At 45.1% G+C, this 15581-nt stretch overlaps 1 long non-coding RNA gene and 1 pseudogene across 1 annotated transcript; both read right to left on the bottom strand.

Annotated features, from left to right (window-relative positions):
• Nucleotides 1-7098: 7098 nt before the first annotated feature.
• On the bottom strand, nucleotides 7099-10150 carry LOC127328516 (protein FAR1-RELATED SEQUENCE 5-like; annotated as a pseudogene).
• A 919-nt stretch (nucleotides 10151-11069) lies between these two features.
• On the bottom strand, nucleotides 11070-11654 carry LOC127317045 (uncharacterized). Its single transcript, XR_007861049.2, has 2 exons — nucleotides 11565-11654; nucleotides 11070-11466 (listed from the first exon to the last, which is right to left on the bottom strand). It is a non-coding gene; the product is annotated as an uncharacterized lncRNA (long non-coding RNA).
• Nucleotides 11655-15581: the final 3927 nt, after the last annotated feature.

Raw genomic sequence — 15581 nt, 5'->3', positions numbered from 1 at the left:
TTGGGTAAGTCAAACAAGAAACTCCATGACACAACATAGCAAATAAGACTACTTTATTCCATCGATCGATGCTATGGAATCTTATGGCTGAGACAGTACAAGATATTACAATGTTGGAGGATAATGTTTGCTATTCAGAACGATAAGTATCAATATAATGTTAGAGGGCTGTGTTGTTGATCTTATCAAGGCCCTAGAGCCGTGCAATTAGACAAACGACATATAGGATATATACACATCACGTGCATTCTCTTTTTTCATATTTGTTTCTTGTATCAAATTTGGTTATATGCTCATTACTATTGTTTGTGTATTCTATTAAAATGTAGAAATATGAAATGCACACATGACTCTTTATTCGTCCATTGTTGAAGCTACTCATACATGAGACTGCATAAGTAGGACAGCGTCAGGTTTGTCCATGGGGATGATCTCCTGGCCCTCCTCGGTGGACATCCCAACGAACTCCAGCCACGACATCTTCAGAGTCACCTCCGATGAGCTCGGTGGCAAGGGCAGTGACGTCTAACGCTCATTGTCAATCGACCGTGCATGTGTGCTTGTAACATCATATTATCGCTAGCTATCTATATCTAATTGAGCGTATGAATCAATGCAAGAAAATGTTAGTTCGCTCTAGAGAGAGATTTGTGATTTTTCGTGTGGGAAGCGATGCTTGGACCCACATCGTTTACGTGTTTATAAGTTACATGGTGTTTTGTTAGAGCCAAATAGTTCATTATATAATCACAGAGTCATTGTTACAACCATGAGCTAGGGCCTTGATCACACTTACAGGAAAACACTGTAAACCCCATGAGCTAGGGTCTAGTCCAGTTTTCCTAACATAATTGGCTAACTCATGGACACGAATTTTTGGCACATGGGTGCATAGCTATGCACCCTATAAACCCCAAAATTCGTGATAATTTGAATTATTGAAAAAAAATCGGATCCTCCTGAAAACATAAGATGATTAAATATTGTACTCGTATAAAATTATTTGGGCTCGAAATGATTCTCATGGTATCATGGGAAAAAGACAAGTTTATGACGAATATAGCATGAATATCTCATGGACATGGGGTTTGTTCGATTTTGTCTTTTTTACCCCAGGTACAATGATAGTAATTTCCTCGCAGATTTTTTTACACAAGTACAACACTTTATCATCTTTGGTAAAAAAAGGATTATTTTAACCTTTATTTAAATCACCACAATTTTTTTTGGACGTACAGGGTGCTTGGCACTCGTGAGCATTGATGTATTTTCCCTAACTCATGTGCTACAAAGTTTTGAGAACGTTTAGCAAAACAACATTTCCAGTCACATTAATTTTAAAGAGGCAAGAGACATAAAATCGTTCATATAACTTGTCCAGCGACTAAGCGAGGCTTCTGTTTCATTAATTTCTTTGATGATCACTTGATAGTCGCTCTCAAAAATCACCGAGCTTTCAGTCCAGTTCGTGGCTAGCTTTGCACCTTCCAATAATGCTATAGCTTCGCCTCCTCCGTGTACCAGCAGTTTTTAACTACTTTACCCACAGCCACATTTGTTTCTCCGCACTCCGCGGTGATCTCGAATTACCGCCCCCACTGTAGACATATCTATTTCATTAACAAAAGGGCCATCAACATAAGTTTTTAAACACCCAGACGGTGGTGGTTCCCAACCACTTTGATCAGTAAACTTGATATGTCCACCATCTTGTTCCCTACAGGTTCTATATTTATCACCGTTTTCTTCCCTTTGTAATTTGTTCCTAGCATCTTAGAAATGACATTGTTCATGCTAAAGGAAAAGCCGCCATTGACCAATCGGTGAACTTTCTTACCTCATATGCAGCCACTTCAAATTCTAACTTTCTTATTAATGCTGCTGATGGAGACACATTACTAGATGACATGTTACATGGTGGTTTTGGTGGGGGAACACCGACACCATGATCACCATGACTGAATCGATCATGACACAATTAATCGATGTGGTTAAGTTCTTGCCTTCTATACCAGTATGTGCCTTGTAAGATTGACATAATCAGTGCATATTTATTTGGCAAGTACTATTGCCAACAAGATTGATTCCTACTCCTCGAGCTAGCATTCACGAAAGCTGTTATAGTACGTACTAACCAGCTGAATGGATGGACCTTGAGCAAACAACTTGTTCACCACTTGATTGCTATATGCATAATTCATTGTTTATTAATTCCTGTATTTATAAAGGAAGACCGATGTATATGTGGTGAGGGTGCTAGCTCCGGGGGGGAAGATGCTTTCACATGCATGCATGCTTGCGTGGTGTGAGACACGAGGTAGCTACTAATTGGCCGGACTTGATCACGTGATGGAGAACGACAACATAACAATGTGATGCACGGTTGGTACTGACATGTTGCTATAGCTAGATGTAAACGTTTTTGTCAAGAACTCGTGGAATAATATATAGTTTATACTATAAAAAATAGATATTTTAAGGTTCATATTAGAAAAATGTTTCGGAATGATATAATTTATGTGCTACCTAAAATCATCATTTATCTGTCAAGTGTTTGGCTGAAGTTAAATTTCGAAAGCATACATAAAACACCAGCAGCTAACAAAGCTTATTGTTGTTTTCTAAATCTTCCTAATTAATAGTATGTTTATTGTCTTCGCGGAAAAGCATAAGCATCCACGAAAGCAGTCGATCGAACAAAGCTACTCAAAACTAACCCAAAAAAAGGGCTGCCTAACCCAACAGGTTAACTGCAAAAAATTGGGACACGAGTCAAGTACCTAGATGGTTCTCTTTAGGAAGCCTATACATGTGTGTCATGGACTCATGGTCCTATCATTCGGATCAACACCTAAATCAACACTCTGCATGCATCCTAACAAATAAGCGAATTAATAAAAATCATCATGCATACAAATACCGTGTGTACAACAATACTAGATCTAGTATTGTGCAACTATGTGACTTATTCAAGCAAACAAGAATATGCCGAAATACTAAATAAGGGCATCGGAATTATACATCGATCATCCTTATTTACATGAGGACTTTTACAGTACCCCCAAATAAACTGAGGCCATCCAATTCTGCCGATCGGGCGGCTAACGCCCGCCCGTACTCCACCACCAGGGCCTAGAGTACTAGTCAATTTTTGAGGGAAAACTCTGGGAGTACCTCCGCTCGAGGGTCAAAACATAATTTTAATAGTAGGTTCGTCATGGTAGGGGTATTGACATGTATCTTTGTTTGTGTGAGGGTGTTTTTGCATATTTTGTATTCAGTTGGTGTGAACCAGTCCTGGCCCGTGGGGCGAACCCTAGGCGATTTTACTGGCGGCGTCGGGGCGAACGGAGCAGCCGCCGATGGGCGGATGGTGAGGCATCGCGCCGTCGTCACGTGGGGCTGGCGTCGCCGATTCCGCACCGTCCCCAGTACGTCGGCGCGTCGGTCGTTTTCGCCCTCGTGCCCCCCACTGCGTAGCCGGTTCGTCGATTCCGAATCCCCGCTGCCCACTGCGCCGCCGCCCGTCGCCGCGTCGCCTCGCCTCACGCCGTCTACTCCGACGTTTCCGCGGCCCCGGCCCCGGCCCCCATTGAGCGGCGCGCCGCCGCGTGTATCCCCCGACGGCTTCGACCCCGAGCACGTCCCCAACGTCAGGCGCTTCGTCCTCAACCCCATCACCAATCAGATGTCCCGCCTCCCGCCCCGTGTGGCCAGGCTCAACGGCGACGCGGGCCCGCTCTTCGACGTCCACATGGGCCTCGTCACCCAGGCCGACCGCCGGCACGGGCCGCCTGACAGGGTCGCCGTCGCCGAGCTGCCGGAGGGGGACCTAATGCTCCGGTTCCTCTCGGAGAAGGGCAAGTGGGAGACCGTGGCGGTCTCGCCGTGTCGACTCCCTTCCGCGCGACTACGAGGTGCTCGCGTTCCGCGGTCGCCTCTGGTGGGTCGACCCGACCTGGGGAGCGATCTCCGTCGATCCGTTCAGCGACCGGCCGGCCGGAGCTCTCCTTCGTCGAGCTGCCCAGGGGAAGCGTGCTGCCTCCAGGTGCGCCGACCCGTGGGCGTGTCACCATGGAATTCCCGGGCGACGCCCCGCCCGGTCATGGCATCCAGGCCTCCGACGAAGCTACGGACGGCGCGGCCGTGGCGTCCAACCCTCGGGTATGTGGGCGGCGAAGTGGAGCAAAGGTACGAGCGGACGTAGCGCCGGCTCCCTGGACGTGACGCCGGCTCCTTGGACCTGGCGCCGAACGTGCTTCCCAATCCAATGTGAGCAAAGAAAGTGATGCATTCTACAAACTGACCAACACAAGGTCCCAGATCTAGGCTTATGTTTTTGATGGTAAGAATTCTTAAACAAGTGAAGATTTCTATATCCTGTTTCAGTTGCTACTTGCTAGTCTCCAGCAGTTCCTGTTAATATTCATATCATCACCGATGCAGCTTTACAACTCAGCTATTTGTATCTCATCTTTCATGTTATCATGTATGGACTAATTTGCTGGGTTTGATTGATATGTGCAGTGATCAATGCAAGTGTTCCAAAGCTCCTCCTGGATGATGCTTTTGAGCAGAAGAATGACATTGCAAAGGCTGTGGAGGATGAGCTTGAGAAGGCTATGTCAGCATATGGCTTTGAGATCGTGCAGACACTCATCGTTGACATTGATCCAGATGAGCATGTCAAGTGAGCAATGAACGAGATCAATGCAGGTTATTTGCTATTCCCTAACATGATCAAAATCATATGTAGACACCGACACCACTCTCGACATATGTAGACACCGACACCACTCTCGGTCATATGTAGACACCGACACCACTCTCGGTCATGCGTAGACACCGACACCACTCTCGGTCATACGTAGACACCGACACCACTCTCGGTCATATGTAGACACCGACACTACTCTCGGTCATATGTAGACACCGACACCACTCTCGGTCATATTTAGACACCGACACTACTCTCGGTCATATGTAGACACCGACACCACTCTCGGTCATATGTAGACACCGACACCACTCTCGGTCATGCGTAGACACCGACACCACTCTCGGTCATACGTAGACACCGACACCACTCTCGGTCATATGTAGACACCGACACTACTCTCGGTCATATGTAGACACCGACACCACTCTCGGTCATATTTAGACACCGACACTACTCTCGGTCATATGTAGACACCGACACCACTCTCGATCATTTGTAGACACCGACACTACTCTCGGTCATCTGGATCAACGACGACAGCACTCTCGATCATCCGTAGACACCGACACCACTATCGGTCATATGTAGACACCGACACCACTCTCGGTCATATGTAGACACCGACACTACTCTCGGTCATATGTAGACACCGACACCACTCTCGGTCATATTTAGACACCGACACTACTCTCGGTCATCCGTAGACACCGACACCACTCTCGGTCATATGTAGACACCGACACCACTCTCGGTCATATGTAGACACCGACACCACTCTCGGTCATATGTACGTAGACACCGACACCACTCTCGGTCATGCGTAGACACCGACACCACTCTCGGTCATACGTAGACACCGACACCACTCTCGGTCATATGTAGACACCGACACTACTCTCGGTCATATGTAGACACCGACACCACTCTCGGTCATATTTAGACACCGACACTACTCTCGGTCATATGTAGACACCGACACCACTCTCGATCATTTGTAGACACCGACACTACTCTCGGTCATCTGGATCAACGACGACAGCACTCTCGATCATCCGTAGACACCGACACCACTATCGGTCATATGTAGACACTGACACCACTCTCGGTCATATGTAGACACCGACACTACTCTCGGTCATATGTAGACACCGACACCACTCGGTCATATTTAGACACCGACACTACTCTCGGTCATCCGTAGACACCGACACCACTCTCGGTCATATGTAGACACCGACACCACTCTCGGTCATATGTAGACACCGACACCACTCTCGGTCATATGTAGACACCGACACCACTCTCGATCATATGTAGACACCGACACTACTCTCGGTCATCTGGATCAACGACGACAACACTCTCGATCATCCGTAGACACCGACACCACTATCGGTCATATGTAGACACCGACACCACTCTCGGTCATATGTAGACACCGACACTACTCTCGGTCATATGTAGACACCGACACCACTCTCGGTCATATTTAGACACCGACACTACTCTCGGTCATCCGTAGACACCGACACCACTCTCGGTCATATGTAGACACCGACACCACTCTCGGTCATATGTAGACACCGACACCACTCTCGATCATATGTAGACACCGACACCACTCTCGGTCATATTTAGACACCGACACTACTCTCGGTCATATGTAGACACCGACACCACTCTCGGTCATATGTAGACACCGACACCACTCTCGGTCATATTTAGATACCGACAGTACTCTCGGTCATCTGGATCAACGACGACAGCACTCTCGGTCATCCGTAGACACCGACACTACTCTCGGTATTTATTTAGGAAATTAATAGAATTATTATGGTGTACATAAAAAATTTAGAATTAATAAGTTAAATCTATACGGTTGACATATTTGGTTGTCACATATTCGGACGACCCAGGTGCGCCCTCCTAATGCACATTGTAATCTTCCCCCGTGATTTGCTACCATCTTATAGGAATAATAGTAACAACCCATATTTTTAGGTACCTAATTTGTCGCAATAACTATCCGAGATTTTCTACCATGTCCTCTCTTTGTTATATCTGGATGCCTTATCTCCTTCTTCCTATTCTTTTGGCAACAAACACGGTAACAAACAACAAATACATCGATCATCCAGGGGCCGGCATCTGTATCTACTAATCCTTCGATCATCCGGCCGGACGTAAGGTGGCCCGGCTATCGTTCTGCAAGTAATTGATGTACAAAGAATTCATCTCAAATCGCTTGTTTCAATACCAACAGACCAACAAGGTCAATTGCACTCAATATTTTTGAACTAGTCGCAGTACCACCAAAGAATTCATCTCAAATCGCTTGTTTCAATACCAACAGACCAACAAGGTCAATTGCACTCAATATTTTTGAACTAGTCGCAGTACCACACCACCCGTACTGTCTACAAAACAAATCAATTCCTTGTAGGATGCTACAAAATGTAACCAAATTTAACGGCCCAGTACATATACGACAACAAAACCAAACTTCAGGTATCGGCGAATACATGAAATAGAAACTGAAACCAAACTTCATGTCTCCGTACTATTCTTTGCTTCCGCCTCGAATTCTCAGTCATGTGCACCCAAACAGAACCGCAGATAGACATTTCACGTATGTATGTGTAAATGGACAGAACCTCTCTTATAGTCTTCTAGATCAATCTCTCCTGTAATGAACAATGAATATATATAAGATGGCGAATGTGACATAAGATTCCACTACCTGAATTAAAACAAAATAGTTGTACAATAACATAAAATTTAATTAACAATTACCCGAGATCAGGACATTTCCGAATGTCATGGTTCAGACTGCCACATTCACTGCATTTCCTAGCTCTCCTGTTGCGCTTTCTGGACTCCCATACTTTCTCATGAACTGGCTTCATTCTCTTCTTAGATGGAGCACCTTTCGGAATAATTACTTTTGGATCAAGTACTCTCTCCCCAGTGGCACGTGTAGAAGCAGAATAGTGGGCCGGTATAGGGCCAAATGATGTCTCCTCGGTGTTCGCTGCATTCTCAACGGGCTCATCCAGAATATTTTGTAGCAAATCCATAACCTGCTGTGAACGCTCTGTGCTCTTTGCAGCTTTGAATAGTGTAGCATTAGCCTTGTTTCGAAGATCCCGGTAACGACTCATCTCTGCTGACCACACATGCGTATTGGCATTTCTCACCGACACAAATGCAGCCTTGGCTTCCATTGTCCACCTCTTACTAACACAGCATCTAGGAATGGTTTCTACATCTAGATGATCCAGAACAGCAAATATGTGTGCACATGGAATTGCTTCGCACTCCATCTTGCGGCAACCACAAATGACACCTTGTACCGAAGAACCATCGAAAGAACAATCTACAAAGAGCGTACATCTTCTCCCTCCTTCTTCTCCATCTTTTAAGGATACTAAATACCGTACAAATCCATCTACTTCTGTCTGCTCTTCAATCTCCCATGCACATGATCGCCATATACAATCTCTTACCCTCTTGAACATCTGTGGTGTATAAATACGTGAAGCACTCTTCTCTAAAGGGTGAGCATTTATTCTAGTAAAAGGAAATGATTGTGAACACTTTGCGTCCAGCTCAGCCTCGTTCCTTCGAGTGCGTGACATAAAGTGCTCACTATGCTCAACCATATCAACAACCGTCATTTTCCGGTCTAGATGAGTATGGAGCCTAGAGTTCAGACTCTCACTACGCTGGTTGCTTTGCATGCCCAAGAAATACCTTCCCTTAGTATAAGCCCCTGCCCACTTCTTCCTAAGTTTGTACATTCTGGTCATCCATGCTTTCTGTTTCTTCGTATTATATTTCTCCTTAAACTCAGCCCAACATCTCTCAAATTCATAACTCCCCATTCACACATACACGAGTTTTCTGAAGTCATCAAGCATGGGATTACGCAGGTGACGTATCATGTTCTGCTCAATATGCCAGCTGCATAGCCGATGGTCTGTCGTCGTCAAAACTTTCTTAATTGCTTTCCTCATAGCGGAGTCTCCATCAGTGATCACAGATATTGGGTGTTTATAGCTCATCGCCTCCAGGAAGGTATGAAGTAGCCACTCATATGACCCCACAGTCTCATCTGAAATAATACCAACCCCAAAAACAACTGTACTTCGATGATGATTCAAACCGATAAATGGAACAAAAGGTAGATTGTACCGGTTCACCCGATATGTGCTGTCAAAAACAACCACATCACCAAATGCATCATAATCTATTTGAGATTGTGTATCTGCCCAGAATAAATTTCTAAGATGTCCGTCGTCATCCGTAGTGTGTTTGAAGAAAAACTCAGCATCTCGTTCGACCTGCGCTTTCATGTGGTTCAACACAAATTCAGCATCCATGCCTAAAATTCTTTTCTTCTTGTACCTGGCGAAGAAATTGTACATGTCTCTGGAAACAAATCCTAACTTGTCAAAACCACCGCTCTGAGTCACCATCACGTCATATATTTCGCACGTACGAAGGCCACCTATTCCAAATTCAACCGCATCAGCTTTTTGGGCGTCGGTCATCCGACGATGAGACTGCATAAAAACAACATGTTCTGGGTCAGCTAGTGGATGAGTATGATCATCAACAAAATTCTTGACAAACCACTGATCCGTACCAGCTAAACGGTGAATCTCAAGCATAGCTTTACATCCACAACGAGTCAGCGCTCGAGGCTCCCTCTTTTGCTCAGTTGCTTCAAAGTACTTCTGCAAACGGTACCCTTCTCTAGAACAGACAAAACGTCTTCCTTTAACTTCTTGGGTCCCAGCCACATACTCTTTCTCATCCAATCTGACACTGAACCCTTTCTCTTTCGCATATCGGTTGTAGTGCTCGTAACCTTGTTCTTCGCTATCAAATATCTGATTGACCATCATCATATATTCTTCTCTTGCCTCTGTATCGTCATTAGCATCCATCATACACACCTGCCATTATGAAACATCATACTTACAACATTTTCATGTCATGTCTGCCCAATTTAACATCAGTATACATAAATTATAACATCAGGAATCATCAACTGATTGGCTACGATTCGAATGAGAAATGTTATATAATTTCTAACAAGAGACATGATATCAGAGACAATCCAATCTGTTTCTATTTTCTTAGATTTCTCACCACTTCAAACAAACAGGGTATATGTTCAACAATTAAAATCTGGGCAAAGAATGTACTATGTCTACTACCTAATGTAAAGATTTTACTTCACAAAGGATAACAACAACTAACCAGGGCCTGGAGACGGTGCAGCGATTCAGTGGGGGCAAGCGCCGACGCGAGGCTGCGGCGTCGCGAGAGGCGGCGACGGCGCCAGGTGAGGTGTCGGCGGTGCCAGGTGTCGGCCGCGAGAGGCGGCGGCGGTGCCAGGCGTCCGAAGCGAGATGGCGGCGGGGGTCGGGGCGGGACGGGGCGGGACGGCGCCAAGCGGCGGGACGGGGGCGGGCGGCGACAGCGGCGGGGGCGGGCCGGCGGGACGGGGGCAGGTGGCGCCAGGCGGCGGGGGCCGGGGCAGCGAGACGGGGACGGAGCGGCGCCAGGCGGCGGGGGCGGCGACACGCGAGTCAGGCCACAGCAGGACGCACGCGACCGTTTCTTTTCTTTTTGGGCTAAACTGAAAATTGATGCTAATTTCTCATTTACCACTTCCATAATTATATAATTTAAGCTAGTCCTATACCACGGACGGTCAGATACATCTGGTACTCCCCGAATCGTTTTGGAGTACCAGGGTACCGTAAAAATCCTCATTTACATATGTCGACACAATTATTTTCATCACAACTAGCTATGAAGTTGTATCATCTTGGATCATGTCTGTGGTGTATAAGCGGGAATTTGCCAATAACATCGCTTGGTATTTACTCCTAATAGTTTGCATTGAGACTAGTGAATGCTCGTTGTGGTTGTGGCTCCAACAACTCTTTTTGACCAAGTGACTACAATAAACGATTCCACAACTAGCGGTTTGATAGTTGTTGTATGTAACCAGATACTTTTGGAAAGAAATGTCAATTTTTTTTTTAAATGGCTTTACCTTTTAAGATCTCAGAGCAAGAGGATCAACAAGGAACACAAATAAATAGATCATCAATAAGGTAATAAATTAACTAAGAGAATCTTGTTGAAGGTATTTTTTATTGACTTGCATGCATGGTTTCACAAGATTACCGTTGTGTCTTAGAGTGGGTGATAGGTATTATCGACGGGCGGAGAGATTTGGGATCACACATCACTACCCTAGTTCATCACAGTCAGAAGAAGTATCTCTTCTTCTAGGGTAATAATTAACTTAAATAGATACAAAACAAAATACTCATATGAAAGATTTCATAAGATAACAGGTCGAAATACAGAGTACATAAGCAGATCACACGCTGAGCCTCATCGTGTACTAATTGAAATTATAAAATTAACTTATTCATGAACACACATGGATCATGCATGCATACTACTGCCCAAGCAAATTAATGTCCCTAGTAACCACAACGGGCGCTGGCGACTGTGTCGGTGAAGATGGGACATGGTCAGGACTCAGGTCCTTGGTTGCCGGCGTATCGCCGTCAGGCTTTTCCTTGATGATGATCTCGGAGGCCTCCTTCACCGGCAACCCAACCACCTCCCCCAAAGTCTTTTTTGGCTCCTCTCCGGCGGCCGTGACGACATTGGTGGAGCTCATGGTTGGTGGATAGGGCACACAACAAAATGTTCTAAGAAAAAAAGAAGAAGAAACAATAACAAGGTTATATATACCTATCTAGAAATGCCAATAAATATAGATAAAATATATGGGTGAATGAGAACTCACTAGCTAAACAATGGCGCTCGGTCTTATCACTCGATGAACTTGATGGACATGTTTATACCGCATATGTCTATTTATAGGGGAGATGCAACATTGCAGCCAAACAACTTTGTGCAGTCATGTTGCTCTCATGATGCAATGAAGATGCTCTCACGGTACACAAGGTGCCAATTGGGCGTATTATATTTCCTAAATTACTAATAGTAACACGTACGGATGGTCGGCTGCTCCACCCGGGCCAGGCCCAAATCAAGATTCTGTAGGCATAAAAATAATAATTTCCCAATGAACTTTTAAAGTGCATAAAACTCCTAAAGTACGCATGAATGCAATATTAATATAAATTATGTATAAATACATTTTTGAAATTTTCTTCTAACGTAACTACATGTGAAGTCATCGATGATGGTATATCAATATCAATCTTATTGATTATCATGTCTGAATGTGCCTAGAACGTGTGTCACCATGGAGGGCTTCGGTGCAATGTATTCTCCTTTCAGTTACTCATCTTCTTTTCATCGATGCGTGGTAGTCTCCAGTTCCATGAATGGTCCAATGGTGCAGCGCAAGGCTCACTCATTTAGCCTCGCAGTTCCGCGTATTCCACCGACTAGAGAAATCAATGAGTAGCAGAGAAGGAAAGGGAGTCGATTTTTATGATGCAAGGAAAAAAGAGTCGATGTTTTTAGTTATTAACTTATTTGATGGAAAGTTGTTTTTTAGTGGAAGAAAGAAAATGAGTCGTGTGCTGCATTCTGGATCGTTCAAGACCAGCAGCCTTACCAATTGGCATACTACAAGATTAGCAAATACAGTATCTAATATCCACCGTCCTCATCCTAGTATTTTTATTAACTGGACTCCACTTTGTCCCTTCATACATACAGTTAGATAAAGGACAAAGCCCACGCTAAGCCTATGGTAAGAAAACGGAGAAAAGGCCCAAGTCCAGTATGGCGCACGAGAGAATCTTAGGACCAGATCTAATGACGCTGTGAAATTAGCTTTTCCTCCACTATGTTCGCCTTATATAGGTTTGAGAGTGAAATGCATCAACAATCCTCGAAGTTGCCGGCTATGTTTAAAACTGTCCTCAAACTCAAGACTTGCCTCATTGTAGTCCTCTAACTTGCTACGAATGTTCATCTACGGTCCAAAATACGTAGACCAATGTATAACGCTGATGTGTCAGGGAATAAAGCGTGCAGTTGCGTTCAAGGCTGCCCAAAACAACATCTAATCTGCCTTACGTGTTGGTCCCACTTGTCGCCCAGAACAACCCAAAAATAAAACTACAACGTTTCCGTGATTCGAACTCACGAACGTACGCTCGAGCTCACGGTATCACTCAGGCCATCTCCAACGGGACGATCCATTTCAGCGTGCGATAATATCCGCGCGCGTTCATTTGCGTCGGTCGAAATGCTCGAAATAGATCGTGCGTCCGTTTGCGTTGGGGGTGGCTCCAGCGGCACGACACATTTTTGCTCGAATTTCCATTTTTTATAACATGAAAACATAATTTACATAGTAAAAGAAAGGAAAAAACTCTAAGAACGTCTGCGCCTACTGGTTCTCCTCGTCGCTGTTGATCACGACGAGCTCCGGAACCACCCACGGCCAGTTGGGAACCGGCGGAACGTACAACGGGTGCACCGGCGGTGCTGGAGGTGGAGGCACCCAGGGTTGTGGCTGTGGCGGAGGAGCCCAGGGCTGTGGCGGCGGTTGAGGAGCCCAGGGCTGAGGTGGGGACGCAAACGGGTTGTACGGCGGCGGTTGTGGCGTGGCCGAGTCCTGTAGCGCCAGCTGTCATTCCTGGAAGACGATCGCGACGTAGTCGTCGCTGTCGTCCTTGACCTCCTCATTGTGGTACGCCAGCGCCTCGATGTAGTCGTCGTCGTCGTCTGCGCAGGCGTCAGCGCCTGCTGCGCACGCGTCGGCGCCTGCTGTCTTCGAGGACGAGGCGGCGGTGGACGGTCGAAGGGAAAGTCCTTGTCGCCCATGAAGCCCGCCCTCCTCCTCCGATCCCTCTCGGACACGAGATACGTGCGCCAGCTGTCGGAGTCGATGGCGTACGCCGGATCGGCGCGGAGGTCCGGTGGCAGGTACCACCTCCTTCGCCGGATCTCGGCGCTCCTATCTCGCTCGCGCGCAGGCACGGGAGGGACGAGCACCCGGCGGTAGCTGAGCCGCCAGCCACCAGGCAATTGCCGCTAGAGCAGGGTGCAGACGCATTTCCGGTTCGTGCAAACGCAAACGATCACATAGCGTCTGTTTGCATCGTCCCGTTGGAGATGGCCTCACGTTAGCCACAAAGTTGAAGTTCGCTTGATTTGTTAAACAAGGACTCTGTTTTACTAAAAGGAAAATTCAATAAACTTCAATGCATTTGCCTATCGACTACAAGTTTCGAAAAATAATGGCGACAATAGTAATTAATGTGCATGAACAATAGATGACTTGTTCCATTCCATTTGAAATTTTACGTACTTCCATGTATTGATTTAAGGATAGGATGTTTGAAAATCTATGAAATACTCCAATCAATACAAGATCTTCACATAAATTTAACTATTGAAGGAAATTTTATATGTGATAACCATTTCCTTGGTACTCAAACACATGTATATTTTGTGTATAATCAAAACCTAGTGGATGTATGTTTCCGAGAGGGAAATCATTTATTCTAGTTCCTAGACGTTAAACCGGAAATTCAATTCGGCTCCCGGGTGCGTATGCTCCCTATACCGAAAAATTATATTTCGAGTTGTCGAAAATTTTTGACAAAAAATTCTACATGTACAACTCCATAATATATGTGCATTCCTCAAGTTTCAGGAAAAATCAATATTTTTTGTGGTCTATGTAAAAAAGAGAAAATTTACCTTGTAAAAAACATTATTTTTAGTACTGAGTTTTGTCTTTTTTACACACGTCACATGACAAGTCCATTTTTTATGAAACAACTTTGTGAGCGTGTAGCACGTGAAAATGTACGTGCGAATTTTTTGTTTCAATTTTTTTGAAATTCAAAATATGTGTAAGATGAATTTTAAAATAAAGGGAGCATAAGCTCCCATGTTCCAAAACACCACTCCTTTAACAGTTTTTAAAAAAGAATGGCTGGCAGTTGGTCAAACTAAATGAAAGATAATAGATAGGTAACGTCCTTGCATAGTTGCATTAAGCGGAAAGCAGATTTGGTTGCATTGGTTTGCTTGCTGGGCCTCAGTTGTATGGGACGTGAGTTCGAATCTTGCCTGTAGTCAAAAATTTTATATTTTTCCACCATTTACAAGTGGACTCACACGTAAGGCAGTTCCATGTTGTTGTGGGCCAGCTTGTAACTGTCACCGTGAGCCCGATTCCATGCCAGATCAGCAGTTTACGGTGGATCTTTGTATTTTGAACCGTAGATAAACATTCATAGCAAGTTAGAGGACTAAAGTAAGGCAAATCATGAGTTTAAGGACTGTTTTAGACATAGCCGGTAACTTCAGGGACTGCTGATGCATTTCACTCTAGGTTTGATGTGGGGTCCTCTTTGGTACAGTTTAACTCATGTGGTTTACTCAGACATATAAAGTTTTTTTTTTGCGCGGACATATAAGCCAGAGTGCCACGCCAATTTTGTGTATCAGTTGGTGGCCCCCCATTTATGATACCGTTCGTGGTGTGCGCGTCACTGACCACACCATCATTGAAAGAAGCGCCGACCACATGACTCGTCCCGTCAGAAAAAACCTCAGGAGTCATCGCGTCAAGGAGTTGGCATTTAGAGTAATTCTAATAGTGTAGCCATATAATAGTGAGCTATAAAAATGTAGTACGTTATCAATGTATGGTCCATCTTTCACTCTCACAAATTGCCTAGGAGCACGTGCTAAAGCTGGCTCTTGCTTAAGAGCCCACTCTCATTCTCTCTCCTTCTCTCTCTCCTCCAACTAAGCAACAATATACTATTTTAATCCTTATAGCCAGCTGACTAGTACTTATTGTACTTGCTTTTAGAAGGCT

Source organism: Lolium perenne, chromosome 1, assembly GCF_019359855.2.
Source record: "Lolium perenne isolate Kyuss_39 chromosome 1, Kyuss_2.0, whole genome shotgun sequence".
Lineage (NCBI taxonomy): Eukaryota > Viridiplantae > Streptophyta > Magnoliopsida > Poales > Poaceae > Lolium > Lolium perenne.
The sequence above is the reverse complement of the archived record's forward strand: the minus strand, read 5'-3'. Positions and strand labels throughout refer to the sequence as shown.